At 40.7% G+C, this 14,214-nt stretch overlaps 1 protein-coding gene across 4 annotated transcripts in view; it reads right to left on the bottom strand.

Annotated features, from left to right (window-relative positions):
• The window catches only part of CLIP1 (CAP-Gly domain containing linker protein 1), a 73,723-nt gene extending 63,128 nt beyond the window's left edge, over nucleotides 1-10,595 (bottom strand). For all 4 annotated transcript variants that reach the window (XM_049805444.1, XM_049805445.1, XM_049805446.1 and 1 more), the window contains exon 1: nucleotides 10,496-10,595. The gene's annotated coding sequence lies outside the window, so the exon portion shown is untranslated. The remainder of the gene's footprint in view (nucleotides 1-10,495) is intronic.
• Between the last annotated feature and the right edge of the window lie 3,619 nt (nucleotides 10,596-14,214).

Raw genomic sequence — 14,214 nt, 5'->3', positions numbered from 1 at the left:
GTACTCATCCTACTCATCCATATTTTAATCTTGCTCTCCACAGTCATGGTTTATATATCTGCTGCGTCATTTGCTTTTCTCAACATACAGGCCTTCAACTAGGCCAGAAGTAACACAATCCTTTGTGCACTGGTTTCAGAGTTACTGAAGCGTAGCTCAATTCAAAAAACTGCTAAAATATAGGCAACACATTTTGGTAAATTACTACCTTACTGCAATAGTGAAAATGCAACTTTTGGTCTTAGAAAGAGACAGGACATTCACAGTAGCATTTCCTAATAGAATTTTTAAGACACTGAAAGCACATAAATTTGCATCAAGTGATTTTAAGCATTACGCACTCCACCGTTTCCTAACAGGCTCCAGATGTCAATTACCTCATTTTAGTTCTCATAAGACAGAGCAGCTAGCTACTTGTCTCGATTTGTTCTCTTTCCTTCCTTGAATCTGTCTCAGCTCTCCTGAAAAAGAATCTTTATAGCCAATAGGCAGTAACATTACGTTTCTCAAAAGATCATATCAGGAATCTAAAGAAATGCCCAGAAAGAATATGATAATATACATTACTTAAGTGTTCAGAAAGCCACAAGTTCTACCAATACCATAACTGAGCATAAAAAAAGAGACTGTAAATACAAGCTTTACGTTTGTGCCATTACTGGGAAATATATGATTTCATACAATATGAAAATGCATTACATTCTCAAGCAAGCTGCAATTTTTTTGTGTGTGGATGACTACTAAAAATTTTCAAATGCAAACGTGAATCCTTGCATTGGCCCTTTTAGCTGATTAATAATATCCTTATTCTTATTTGCCTTTTACAGACCTCTAAGTAGTGCATGAATTGAAGCAATCCATAAGCAACAAGTTGAGAACCATTGGTGTAAGAAAGTAAATCCTACTAATCTGATGAATCTGTTGGCAAATTGAGATTAAAAATAAATAAATAAAACTTAACCACATAAACCTGAATTAAAAAGGCACAATATTTTCCAACTGTCAAAAAGGAATTCCTGTAATAAAAATAAAACAGCTATCCACTACTGTTTCTTTCAAAACTGTCTTTCAACAACTGGTATTCCAAAAAGAACTAAACCACAATTAAATAAGAAAACAGGGAAAAAAAGTAAAGCCTCAGCTCACTCCACTTAAGTACCTTATAGTCACAAGAACATTACAGTACCAATAGTTCTTTAAGCTTAGTTGATGCTGACAAGCATGCTGCCACCATCACACTCTCCTTCCTCAGCACAGGTAATGCCATAATTAAAAGTAAAAAGTTTCATCTGATAAAACATTTGAAACAATGACTTGACAATTTAAGGAAGAAACATTTGCTAACATCACTACTCACAACTACCACAAACAGATGCAGTGTTTCCATGGAGAAAAGTAAGTCGTCTGTCCATTTGGTACAGAAACAAAGAGGACATTCTAGAACAGAGCAGCATAATGTTTGAATTGACTCAAAACAGACTGCATAATCTCAGTCTTCTGCATGCAGACACACGCAGTCTGACTGCGCAGTGTACTTTGAGGCTGAAACCCTACTCTCACGGTTTATTTCTATAATGAAGTGAAACAATTATTTTAATTGATGATCACCTGCTATCTGTCCTGCACGAGTTCTTCAAAACATTTCAAATTTAAAAGATTAATTTTAAACTTAGTTACCACCATTAAGAGACTAAATACTGTTGGAAAATGCCTTTCAACGCCAACACATTTCTAAGCTCAAGAAAGAGATCACTTCCAATTTGTTAATTCTGCTAAGTATACCAGTGCTTTGCAAAATACATATAAAAATTAAGACCAATAGATACAGAGTAAATATTCTAAAAGGGTTGTGTGGAATAGATAACTGCTGAAAATATCATATGGATCTATAAGCAGAGAAGATCATATACAATCCCTGTGTCAGTCAACTAGTAGGTATCTAGAAAACAAATTCTGACCATACCATGAAAAAAAAATGTAACATGTACAAAATAAATTAGAAAATCCCTTCTGTAGAAAAGTGATATGGAAAATACATTTCAAAGACCACCCACAATCCAGTAAATTCACTTTTCTGAGAGAAAAACAAAACTCACCACATGAAGCACTATGTTTGAAATAGCAGACTGAACAGCATTTCTTAAATATCTGTTTCATACTCTCGATGTTCATACCACTATGCCAAGCTTTCAGAAGCTCATGAATCATTCCTCAAATATCCTCACAATGGTTTAGAGAAAGTAACTTGGAATTTTGAACCTGGAAAGTTTTCTCTCCTGGTCCATGAGTTACTCCAAGAGCTCAGACCATTCACAGTTACAAATGCTTACAACTCCTAAAATTACTGCAATCTTAAAACTTTAAAGCCTATGAGCATCTTCTGTATGATTCAGATCTAATCCTTATTACAGCTCTAAAAGTTGTATTTGCAGTCTCCTGGGCTGGTATTACATTTCTGTAAAAATTGAGTATATATATTTCCAAAAGCACTTAATGTTTTTAGTTGAATTTATAGGCTTTTGAAATTCATACACAATTTAAAAATACAACCACATTTTAGCTTTGAACAAAATAAATGCCTTCACATTGCACTGCTATTTGCTTCTTGCTACCTCTTTAAGAATATTTCTCTCTGTGAAAGAATGCGCCAGATCACAGACACCAACTTCTAGAAGGTTCAGATAGGAATGAGATTAATTCATCCACAGCAGGTCCACAAACTGACCAGACTAGGACATATCCATCAACATCCTTACTAAAACAATTCTGGATGAGGTAGACAGAGGGATAAATTGCAGAAAACAAATAGCCTCACACACCCTCCCTAAATATCATTTCCTATTTGTACCATTTGGTTTTGTTTTCAAGGAGGAATACAAGTATAGTCCTTCACTACCACATATTATGCAGCCAGATTTCTCATGTTTTGGAAAATTGCAATGTCAGCACACCCAGAGTGTGAGAGAGGAGCTGCGTCCTAGAACAACAGTCTTCCTGAACATGATGCCTCCTCTGCCACATTCTGGGTCTATTGGAGATATTTCATATCAGGCAACCAAAAAGACTGAATCACCATTTTGCAAGCACTGGATTACATTTACAATGAAATAATTGCACAGCACACAATATCCACTGTAAATGTCACACTAAGCTTCAAAGTCAGTTCTGTAACAAAAGTAGCTAAGCCAAAAAGATGGGTTTGGAAGCCTTCATGAATTAACTTTTCACAACTTCTCTTGTAATGATGCAGCACACTTCATACTCCTAGCCATTTACTACTTAAATACAGCCATTTTGGAGCTATGAATTTGCTTCAAGGTCTCTTTGCATTTAGCCACTGGAGCCAATTACTGAAATGGGAAGTGAACTTCTCTCTGAACACAATGCTTATGACTTAGGTGCATGTTTTGTCAGCTCCAAAGCATTTACTGAATGAGTAGCAAGTTCAGACTGAAGCAAGCCAGAAAGCACTGTAGGCATTTGATAACAAAGCAAGTCACAAACAGCAAATTGTTACGGTACTGATATAACAGCCTCTGTAGTAGTCACTGTCAAACCAAATTCATTAACTGAATATTGCTCAAGAATTTAACTGTACTGTTCAGTGATTAAAGACTGTGGGATTACAGAGGCATCTTCAGCTATCATTTAAGTTGAAATTAATAGAATTTAAGGAAGAATTTATATATAAAACAGAAAACACAGAATTAAGAATTTAAGATTTCAATAGAATAAGAGTTGGCATTTTGGAGTCTACATTTGATTACTCATTCAAAACATAGCAATTAGAAGAAAGGGAGCATTTAAAAGCATGACTTCAGTTTTATTTTCTCTCCCAGAAAACATGGATTTTGATGTCAATTAATCAAGTAATATGATGATCTGAATATATTCTTCAGTTACATCACTACCATAAGAAAAGACACCAGAACAATATGCATCATTTAATTAAATGTTTATCATGCTAAGTGCCATCGGATCATATTTATTTGGCTTCCTAGATGCTCTGCTTACTGCCAGCATCAAAATATATGGGCTGGTATGTGCCTATCAAACCAGTGTTTTGTACCTCAGTTTTAAAGGCAGAAAATATTCTGCATTTAAACCCCAGCTGATCAGGTGGAAAATAAATAAAAGGAATCTAGACCTTTTTATCAGATCTCTTTGCAGATGCTGGTATAGGAAATAAAAATTTACTAAGAAAATAAGCAAGAATGTCCCCTAATTTATAGAAGATCATTCTTTTGATGACATTCTACTTCAGCTCATTCTAGCCCAATCCAATATAAATATCATATGAATTCTAGACAGGTATACCCTTTACAAAGGCAAACACTCATCTTACGTGAATCACAGTGCCTCAGTTTCTCATACCGTGTTCTTAACATAAATATGAAATTTGTAAGGGACAGATTCTTGAAGAAGTGCATCCCTGTTTATTTTAACTAGGCATAACTATTAAATTAACAGAATGAAAGCAATCCTTTGCTCTTCTGAAGTGCCTTCAAAGTCACTACCAGGATTACTCCAGGAAATTACTGTTGCATGCAAGTTTTAGTATGTCTTTCATCTAACTCAAAATACAGTTTACTTTTGCTATCATAAAAATACAAAATCAAAAGCTTGTAGTAAGTTGGGAAGTATGCCCACTGGTATGACACAGCTCTTTTGACAGCGTCATTGATTTGATGAACATAACTTGAAACGAAGAGTGGCTGACAAATTACTCAAACTGAATCATATCTATATGATCACTAGCAGAGGTCCTGAAATATCTTTCAACTCTATTTTAGAGGGCATTTGTTTAGATAAACATTAGTCTGAAGCAACTAGTATGTTCAGTGAAACAGACACCCAGAGGATATTTAAGACAGTCCCAACTCTAACACAAACACTATGCCTTGTCATCACTCATACCCCTATCAAGCTTTATACCACAGCATAAGGACATACCCCTAAATAGCTACTGGTTTTCTGTACTTCAAAGAGTGAATCTCTGTTTCCTTAAGAACTCAGAAGACACTCCTACTTTCTTGTACACTTAGAGGGACCGGGGAAGAACAAAATTTGTTGTTTCGGAACCAATCCAAACACCCCACGATGCTGTCCCTCGTTAAGGACATGGCTAATATAGAGCTCAACAAGCAACTTTAGATTTGTTTCTTAACTGAGATAGATAGTAGATGCTCTATTTCTGTATCATGGAGATGATGTGAACTGTTTCCCATGTGAGTTCACAGATCCATAGCACAGTCAGGACCAAAGACGTTCAGATTATCTTTCAACATCAGGGCTTTTATGGCAGCCAGGCCTGCATACAGATCTGTATTTCTCCTTTGATTTAACATGCTGGGTAATTTCAACTAAATAAAAGGCAGGAGAATTCTAAAAAAAAATTAAAAAATCTTATAAGTTTCACAGAAGTAGGCCAACCAGTAGGAGGAAGACTTGTGTTCAAAGTCTTGAGCTTCTCCCCATAAGTTTAGATCAGACCACTAATTTCTGAAGCAAAATGGAAAACCAAATTTTTGCCATCAATACACTTGGTAGCAGCAAGTTATTAGTATGTTTGGAGATAATATAGAATTTGAATATAATATAGTTAGGAAGGCAACCATTATGAGATGCAAACCCACTGAAAATTAGAGGGTTTTAGAGACATTGCTAAGTTGGTAAAGACGACACATGGCTGGTTTCCTACCTTGGAAAGTACAGGATATTGACTGCAAACTGGATAAACAGGATTCTCTCTGCATATGTTTGGGAAAGGGAAAAGGCAGGGTAAATTCTTATAACTAAGAAACTGTACTAAGAACAAGATGAATCAGATCAAAGATAGTAAGAGGCTTAGGACCTCAAACCATCAGTCATATTACAGCAATGCTATGAGGAAGGTAATTCAGTAAAGCTTCTGCTCTGCTTATGGATTTTAATTCTGTGTTAAGGACATTTTAAGTCACCTCATCTTACCATTCTATAACTTGCTATGCTCATTCAGATTCCTAAGTGCCTCGAGATCCTCAGTAAAAAAAAAAAATACCATTGAAACACAAAGACTTAGACTGCTGACTACAAAGCCCAAATAAGAGAGGATGTCTGTAACAGTAAAAAACTATTTTGGGCTAGCAATCATAATTTTTTCTCAATCTATGTTGCTATTTCTAAACACAGTCTGTTCAATTTTTTTAAAAGATTCCCATCTTTAATTAATAAGGAAGAGCTGGTAACTCTTTAAAAAGCTTAAAAAAAAATCACAGAAAATATGATGCAAACTCTAACACTTCAATTTGCTACTGTACACATGCATTATAAAAATGTCGCTGCTATAGTCTATTAAAAGATCAGAAGGCACATGATCCTCCCAAGCACACATCATTCTCTACAGAATGAGTCAAGGATTGAGAAGTACAGAAAGTTTTCAAGAAAGTAAATAATTGCTACCTCTTCTGGTAAGCCTACTATCAATACTTGCTACTTTTCCTACATTTTTCCAGGGAAAGTCTTGCCCTTCCCAAAAGCCCTCCATTTTGATAACAAGAAGAGTAATTTGTTTAACTGTATGCACTGACTTCTGATGATAATGTACTTCAACCACCCCAGTGAGGGCATTCAGTCCACAATAACAATTATGATTTTAGAATTAGTAGAGCATCAAGTTTAAGTTACTGGGGATCTAAAGTTTAAATGAAAGTTTGAGAAGGAAAACAGCATTTCCTGTCAGCCTCAAACCCAAATGCATATGAACAAAGACACAGGGCTTCTCCCTAATATAATTACAACTGAAACACCTGAAACAAACATGCTGCTTTTTATAGGAAGAATTTAATTTTGATAGAGTTGGGTGAAACTTTAACTGTTTCACACTCTTTGAAAACATCAAGTCAGCAACCTCTTTTTAGCTCTCCATGTTCTTAGCCTTTTAAATTAGCACCATGCCTGCTATACTGCTGGCATATAATAAAGTACAAATACAGAACTTAGGTAAATATTGCTGTGACTGAGTGGCTGCTGCTGCCAAGCAGTGAAGCAGAATGAGTGTCAGAGAAGCTAACTCCGTACCGAATACTGAGTTTCTCTCTCTTTCCCCTCAAAATAAGCAAAAAAATATAGCCAGTAAGATTATAAAGATCAGGAAAACTGAGCGACTTTTAATGGTGTTTCTCTTTGAAATGGTAGAGTGAAGACATATCTTATAAATTAAAAGAACATATGCTACTATTCACCCAAGAGTCTTCTGTCTGAGTTTGTAGAAACTATTGATGAGACATTCCAGGTGGAAAACAGCTAGGCGGGTGCTAAGGTAGAAACTTTGTACAGTCTGTTCTTAGATACGTCTTCTACATCCTTTCCAGCCTCTCGGACACCACGAGCTAGATACCAGATTTGTGGGTATTTCTAAGGGTCAGTTGTACCACTATAAGTCATGGTAGTGCAACATCACTCTGCAAAAATAAATGTGTATAGAGGACAGACACTTGGACAAGCACAGACATATTAGTAGATGTTTGAAATCATCAGGGACCATGCTGCTGACAGAGCTGGCTTCAGCTCTGCTGGTCAAGAAGAGTGAAATGGTTGCTCCAGCAGAAATTGGCATCTAGCTGAGGGCAGCTGAGATTAGAGCTAATGCAGTATATAATTGCCTTTCATTAAATAACAAAACACCATCCATCTGAGGCATTTCTAAACATGCCAGTCCAATAAGGATTCCAGTGCGTTACTTTTTATATGTGCCAGCAGAGCCAGTAGTTCCTAAGGAATGCCAAAAGATTAAACAAGAGCTGCGTTCATTCATGGTCATCATGTTCAAACATTAGAAAACTTGCATTCAACATACAAAGTTAACATTTGACCTGAATGTTTTAGAGAGAGAAAGGAAAGCAGTTTTGAAAAATCATATTGGCAAGACAGATCGCTCTATTTCTTTTGAAGGAAGATCTATTTTGAAATATTCTCAGTCACTCCCAAGAAAAACTTTAAGAGGGCTAAAAGGATAAAGGGAGGAACAACTAAAGGAACTATCCAATCTGCCCAAGCTAAGTAAATAAAGGCTGTCCTGGATATTCACATTCAGAAGATGGTAAACAGACACAGCCTATAGCTCAGACAGAAAATCTATAGGAGCACTAGAAAGTCATAGCGATCAGTACATATGAGCACTGCTCCTTCCTACAGTATAATCACATGAGGAAAGAGGTTATTTCCTACAGTACACCTCTGTGGTGAGGATACCAGACAGCTGTTTTTCTGCCCCTCATTAGAGAGTTGAGATCTTCTCTTTAAAATAAACTATACAAATTATACAAAACTAATTTTTTTGCCAAATAAAAATCTCCCTTAATCCCCAAAGATATGGACATTTGAAGTCATATTTCCAAGCTTTTCTCTTTCAGCCAACACACCCCTCTTCTTTCAATACACAGAAAGATTTAGTGCACTTTAGAACAGACAGAAAATCTTCTAGCACATACAAGGATGGACAGGAAGAGAACCCTGAAATCTCCTAATTTTTAACCAGGAACTAATAAACCTCTGTACATTTTTCAGTCAATCTACACTCAGTATGTAAATAAAGAAGTTTTGTACCTGAACAGTTATACATTCCTTAGACTAAGATATATTGCTGTTGGGGGGATAGGAGGGGGTATTTACTTTTCTTCCACACTATCTAATTTGCTATCTTGTTACATGTTGTAGCAGGTGCACGCAGACACATATTTAAGAAAAATCACTCTCTGACACAGCTAGTTTCAGAATTATATGCCTATTTCTGTTCTTTAAATAAAATTCTTCATGAAGCAGCCAGCATAAAGGCATTTCCTCTTTTGTACTTCTTTTCTTCCTTCTTCCTACACATTAATACAGCTATAGCATTTTAAAATCTTTCTGCTCAAAGATCTCAAAGCAACCTGTGAACTTCCATAAAACCCTACCCATTCAGCACACTGGGTAAGTAAGTGAAAGGGTGGGGAGGAAAGAGTCTTCATTTCACAGTCATATTTTTAATCATGAGCAGTCACAGACTGAATTTTCTTCCCCATGCTACGTTTCAGAAGAGAGTTTTGCGGTGCTGGCTTTTGTTTGGTTTGGTGGGGTTTTTTAAAATATTTTTTAGTTATTTAAAACACATACACAAAGATGTTATAATGAAAGGGAAAACTAACTCCTAATTTTAATGCAGCAGGAGCCACATTAACATGTGAGTAACAGCAACAATTACCATGTGCCCCATGACAGCTGAGGCACAGAAAAGAGAACACTGAATTGCCTCAGGTAGCAGCACTAGTGATATAGCGGAAAGCAGGAGGGGCCTACAGCATAGCCTTTGCCTGGGGATCCCACAGGTCTAACGCTGGCTATAAACATGACAGTAAACTCTAGCTGAACCACCCGGAACCGTGGGGCAATACAAGAGCAGCTCACCTGCAAACCAGTAGCTTTGAAAACAGCACAGGCACCAGGAGCAGACATAAAACAAAAACAACAACAACAAAAAAGCCAAGGCAAATCATAAACCAAATCGTTAATAGGTAAACTATCAGCGCCTAAGTGTGGGATGCTGAGAACTGCAGGTCAGCATTTACCGCTTAATATTCAGACCCCTTCCCCCCAGAATCATCCACTCAAGCCACCAAGCACAGCGCTTACCCATCTTCTAAGAGTAAGACTGGAGCCGAGAGCGCATTCAAGACCCTCACGTCCCTACCTGCTCCTCACGAACCACCAAGACACCCAAGGGCTCTGCGCGGTGGGAGACGTGACCGGGGAGGCGCCCAGCCCACCTGGGATGCTGCGCCCCACAACCTGCCGCGGCCCGACCCCCTTCTTCCCCAGCAGCCTCCGACTTCACAGAGTGCAGCTGCCCCGGGAGGACGGCGGGCAGAGAGCCCCGTCCTCCCGGGGGCACGGCGGCGGCGGGAGAGGGTTGTGGGCCGGGGGGGGGAAGCCACACATGAGCGGAATGAGCCCGGCAAGCCCAAGCACACGGCTCGGGAACCGGCCAAACCGGCTGCTGTCACCGCGGCCCGGGCAGGCCGGTGGGGAAGCGCGGGCACGTGTGGCGGAGGCTAACAGCTCCCGGGGGGGTGGACTCCCGCCCCTGCTCCGGGGCCTCGCCCCACCCAGCCCAGCCAGCATCGCCCCTCCGGCGCTGCCCACCGCCCTACGCCCCCACTCAGGACCCTTCAAGCTCCTCCACGCAGGGTCCCTCAGCGCTCCACAGCCACCGCCACCCGTCCCCTCACAGCCCGCCCTCCCAGCGCCCCACCGCCGGCCGCGCCGCCCCCGCGCCGTCTCGCTTCCTCACCGCCCGCCGCCCCCGCCCCGCAGCCCGGCGCGGGTACACTAAGCGAGGCGCCCGCCAAGGCGCACCGGACGGGAAGCGGAGGCCCCAAGACGGGAGGCGGCCGCCGGCTCCCCCCCGCCCTCAGACGGCGCCATCGCGAGCCCGGCAGCGCCGCCGCCCTCCCCACGCGGGCCCCAACGGCGGCCTTACCGCTGCCGCCTTCGGCTCCGCGCCGCCGCCTAGTCCCGGCCGCCGCCAGCGCCGGGCGCAGCTCCTGCTCCTACTGCCGCCGCCGCCGCCGCCTCCTCCTCCTCCTCCTCCCCCTCTGCAGCGGCGGCGGCGCCTCCCCGGCTCACAGGGGGCGGGGCGGGCAGACAACGTCTGCGCCCGGCCGGGCCCGCGGCACCGCGAGGCGGAGACTGCAGCAGCGGGAACCGCGCCTCCCTCCGCGCCCCTGCCTCGCTGCCGCTCCCCCGCGGTCTCTCTTCGCCCCCTCCTCGCTTCCTTTTCCCTTTGTCTCCCCCCCCCCCCCCCACCCCCCCCGGCTTTGTTCCCCCCGGGGCAGCCCGCGAGGGGTGCCCGCCGCCGCCGGGCAGAGGGGGGGAAGGAGCGGCTGTCCTCGGCTCTCGGTCTAACCCTGCCGTGCCGGGCGGCCGGCAACCAGTCGCCGCCGGGAGGGCAGGCCCCGGGGGGGAGCCGCCCGTCCCGGCAGCCCTGCGGAGAGCCGGTGGAGCGCGGAGTTTGGCTCGGTGCGGAGGGTCGTCGTCCGCCTCCCCCTCCCCGCAGCGAGGAGGGGGCCCGAGCACCGGTAGCGCTGACCCCTCGGGGAATGCGCTGCGGCAGCCGGCGGGTGCGAATGGGGAGAGGGGGCGGAGGAAGGGAGGAGAGAAGAGACAGGGAGGTACGAAGCACATCGCTGTTAATGGATGAATAACTTTACTGTCTGCTGCTTTTCTGCATTTTCCTTTTGTCCTGATGGCCAGAAATTTATCGTTCCGTCTCTTTCTCTAAAGTACTGAGCATTTTGATTTGCATTGCGTTTGTGAAGCAACACATTGGAACCTGGCGTTATCCCGTTGCTAAAGTTTAAACAGCTGTAGCAGTAGCTCTAACACCATCATCAACCAAGGCTGAATCGAACAGCTCTGCTTCGCTTCTTTACCTCTTACAAATAAGCAAGAAAGCCCAGCCAGAGCTGGCCCATAACTGCTGAATTCATCACAAAGCAAACCTCAGTTTGCAGTCTCATAGATCATTTAGTTTCTGCATGATGCCATTCAAACAAAAGGGTGATGAGAAAGCAGTTCCATTGCTGGAGACGGATTGCAATTTGTGTTTCATTTTGGCTTCATTCTTTGGCATTAATCCAGCATGGTAAAGCATAAAATGCTCTGACGCTGTCCCCCAAATAATAGGTTTCAACTAGATCAGCATTTAGCAATGTTTGTTAGAATTTCACTTCTTAAATGTTAAATAGAATCTCTTACCGTGGTGTGGCCATTAGATGTTGTAACAGATACTCGAATCCACGTACCCTTCTTTCTCCCTGCAAAATATGATAAAAGTTTCGCTGAATAAGGACTTCAGGATTTAAATATTAGTTTGTATTTATAAGCGCAGAGCCAGCAAATGATTGCTTAAAACAAAAAATTGACCCTGCAGCCTCTAGCTATGGAAATAATCCCTAACACAAAAATTGCAATTAGGGTTAAAACTATAAAGTCAGACTAACTTTACAGAACACTTGCCCAAAATATCTGCTAGCTTGAGAGCTACAGTTGTGAACCTTTGTGTTGTTCCGAGTATCATAGATTTGAGCTTTCTGAATTGATCTGATGCTAATATAGAATTTGTTTTGTTTTGATAAGTGTATAATTTTCCATCATTTTGCATCATTAATTTGATTTTTTGTCTTACAGTTAATTTGTTACCATGTAGGTAGATTTCAAGAGTATGCAGTTCAATGCACAACATTAAAAGTTTTCATAAGCAGTATTAGACTGATGTATCTATTACAGAGCACAGCAGCTTGAAGACAGAAATGAAGAGTCGCAGCTTTGCGCTGTTCTTGTACAACTTGAAGTGCTAGCAGTAAATAACAGTGGTGAAATAATAGACGAAATACTGTTCAAATCTGTAAGTAGCTTGCTTTACTCTCTTGCAAGGCTAAATCTAAAAGTGTCTTGTTATTAAAGCAAGACTTGAGAATGGTATCGCGTAGATCAAAAGCTTCTACCTATAAAGTGAATGTGCCATTGATTTTTCATGTAATTTCCTAGTGAACAGAATCATAGCTTCAAGATCAAAGTAATCTTGTAGGAAACAAGGGAGTTAGTTACCCATCATTAACCAGTATCAACCTTCATACCATGAAAAAGTAGCTTTAGAGCAACTGTAACTTAAGTTCATCCCAATTAGAAATGATTGACTTAGCTTCTGTGTACCAGTCTACACTTAGATGGATATATGCTGACTGTGATAACAGTAACATGTAGTATGTTCACAACCAATTTGTAGCAATCATTATAAAAAAAGATGCTGGTACTATAAATCACAGTACTATAAAGGACTAAATATGACTGTGAGCCAGAATATCTTTGATTCCAGTCCTAATGGCTCTTTTCTGAACTGCATGACCATAATATACAGATGTTTTCATAACCCTATGAAAACAGGAACTGCTGGATGCTCCAGGGAAATTCAGGATGCTGACATAACTACTGGCATCCTGGCCACAAGTATAAGGCCTACTTTAGAATTAAAATTGTTCTCTTCAGTAATGTGGGAACACCAGTTGAAATTGTTTCTGCCCTTTTTCAGATGTGAAGGGTCCAAAATTATTGAAGCTTTCAGAATAGCTAAAACATTGTTCTTTAAGAACTGCATTTAAGGATACCCTGACTTAAGAGATACATTTTTATATTCCATGGGACATATCCATACAAGTATAACGATTCTGCGTACAGCATTTTTTTTTCCCCTGAATGATCTCTTCAATGAGTACATTTGGCAGTTCCTATACATAACTGATGGTCACACCTGCTTCAGAAAAAGCAACTAATTGTTTCGGTTTTGGTTTTTTTTGTTTGTTTGTTTGTTTTTTAATCATGGAAGTGCTGCTTCAAAAAATCCGAGCACAGAAACTTGCACTATTATTTTCTGTAGTTTTTTGTGGTTTTGCAAGAACACAACAGGATTCCCCCCATATCTTTTAACCCAAGTGGTACATTTTGCTCATCTATTTACAGCTATATTGATTCTAAAGAGATTTAGTGTCCTGAAGCCTCAAGCTTACTCTAATTATTTCTGGCTTTAAATTTATGTCTCTAAAACTGGCAGTCTTTGACTGATAGATTAACGCTATTAATTGTCATGTATGCAACAGTTCCAGAAAAATAGTGCAGGCGCGGCAGTTACTTTCACAGTTTAGTGGATTGAAAGGCTGCAAGAAGTCTTTCCATTCTTAATGTACTTACTGTTTTCCTTCTCTAGGGTCAGCCGTACTACCCAGCAGCAGTAAAAAAAGCTCTGCAAGTCCATGTTTGTTGGTGTGCTACACAAGACAAACTTTCATCCAATTTTACATTATTTATTCTACCCAACATGGGTTAAACAACAGAAAACAGTATTTAAACAGTATTTAAAGAATCCTTTCCGCATGCCTGTTTAAACAAGGCGCTTAATTTAACAATAATGATCATCTTAAGAATGTTTCTTTTCACAGATAACTGAGAAACCATAGTCTATTAAAAAAGATGGGACTATGCAAATCATTCTACCACTTATGTAAATACCACCAAAAGCTGAATTCTCACCTACAGAGAAGCAAAGCAGGTCTTCTGTTCCTATTGAGAGCACTGCCTTCTTAAGAAAGGGTAAATACATTTTTATTCAGTCATTGGATGATAGCTAAATATACATTGTAAAAA

This window comes from Accipiter gentilis, chromosome 7, assembly GCF_929443795.1.
Source record: "Accipiter gentilis chromosome 7, bAccGen1.1, whole genome shotgun sequence".
NCBI classification, from domain to species: Eukaryota; Metazoa; Chordata; class Aves; order Accipitriformes; family Accipitridae; genus Astur; species Astur gentilis.
This window is presented reverse-complemented; position numbering and strand designations above follow the sequence as displayed.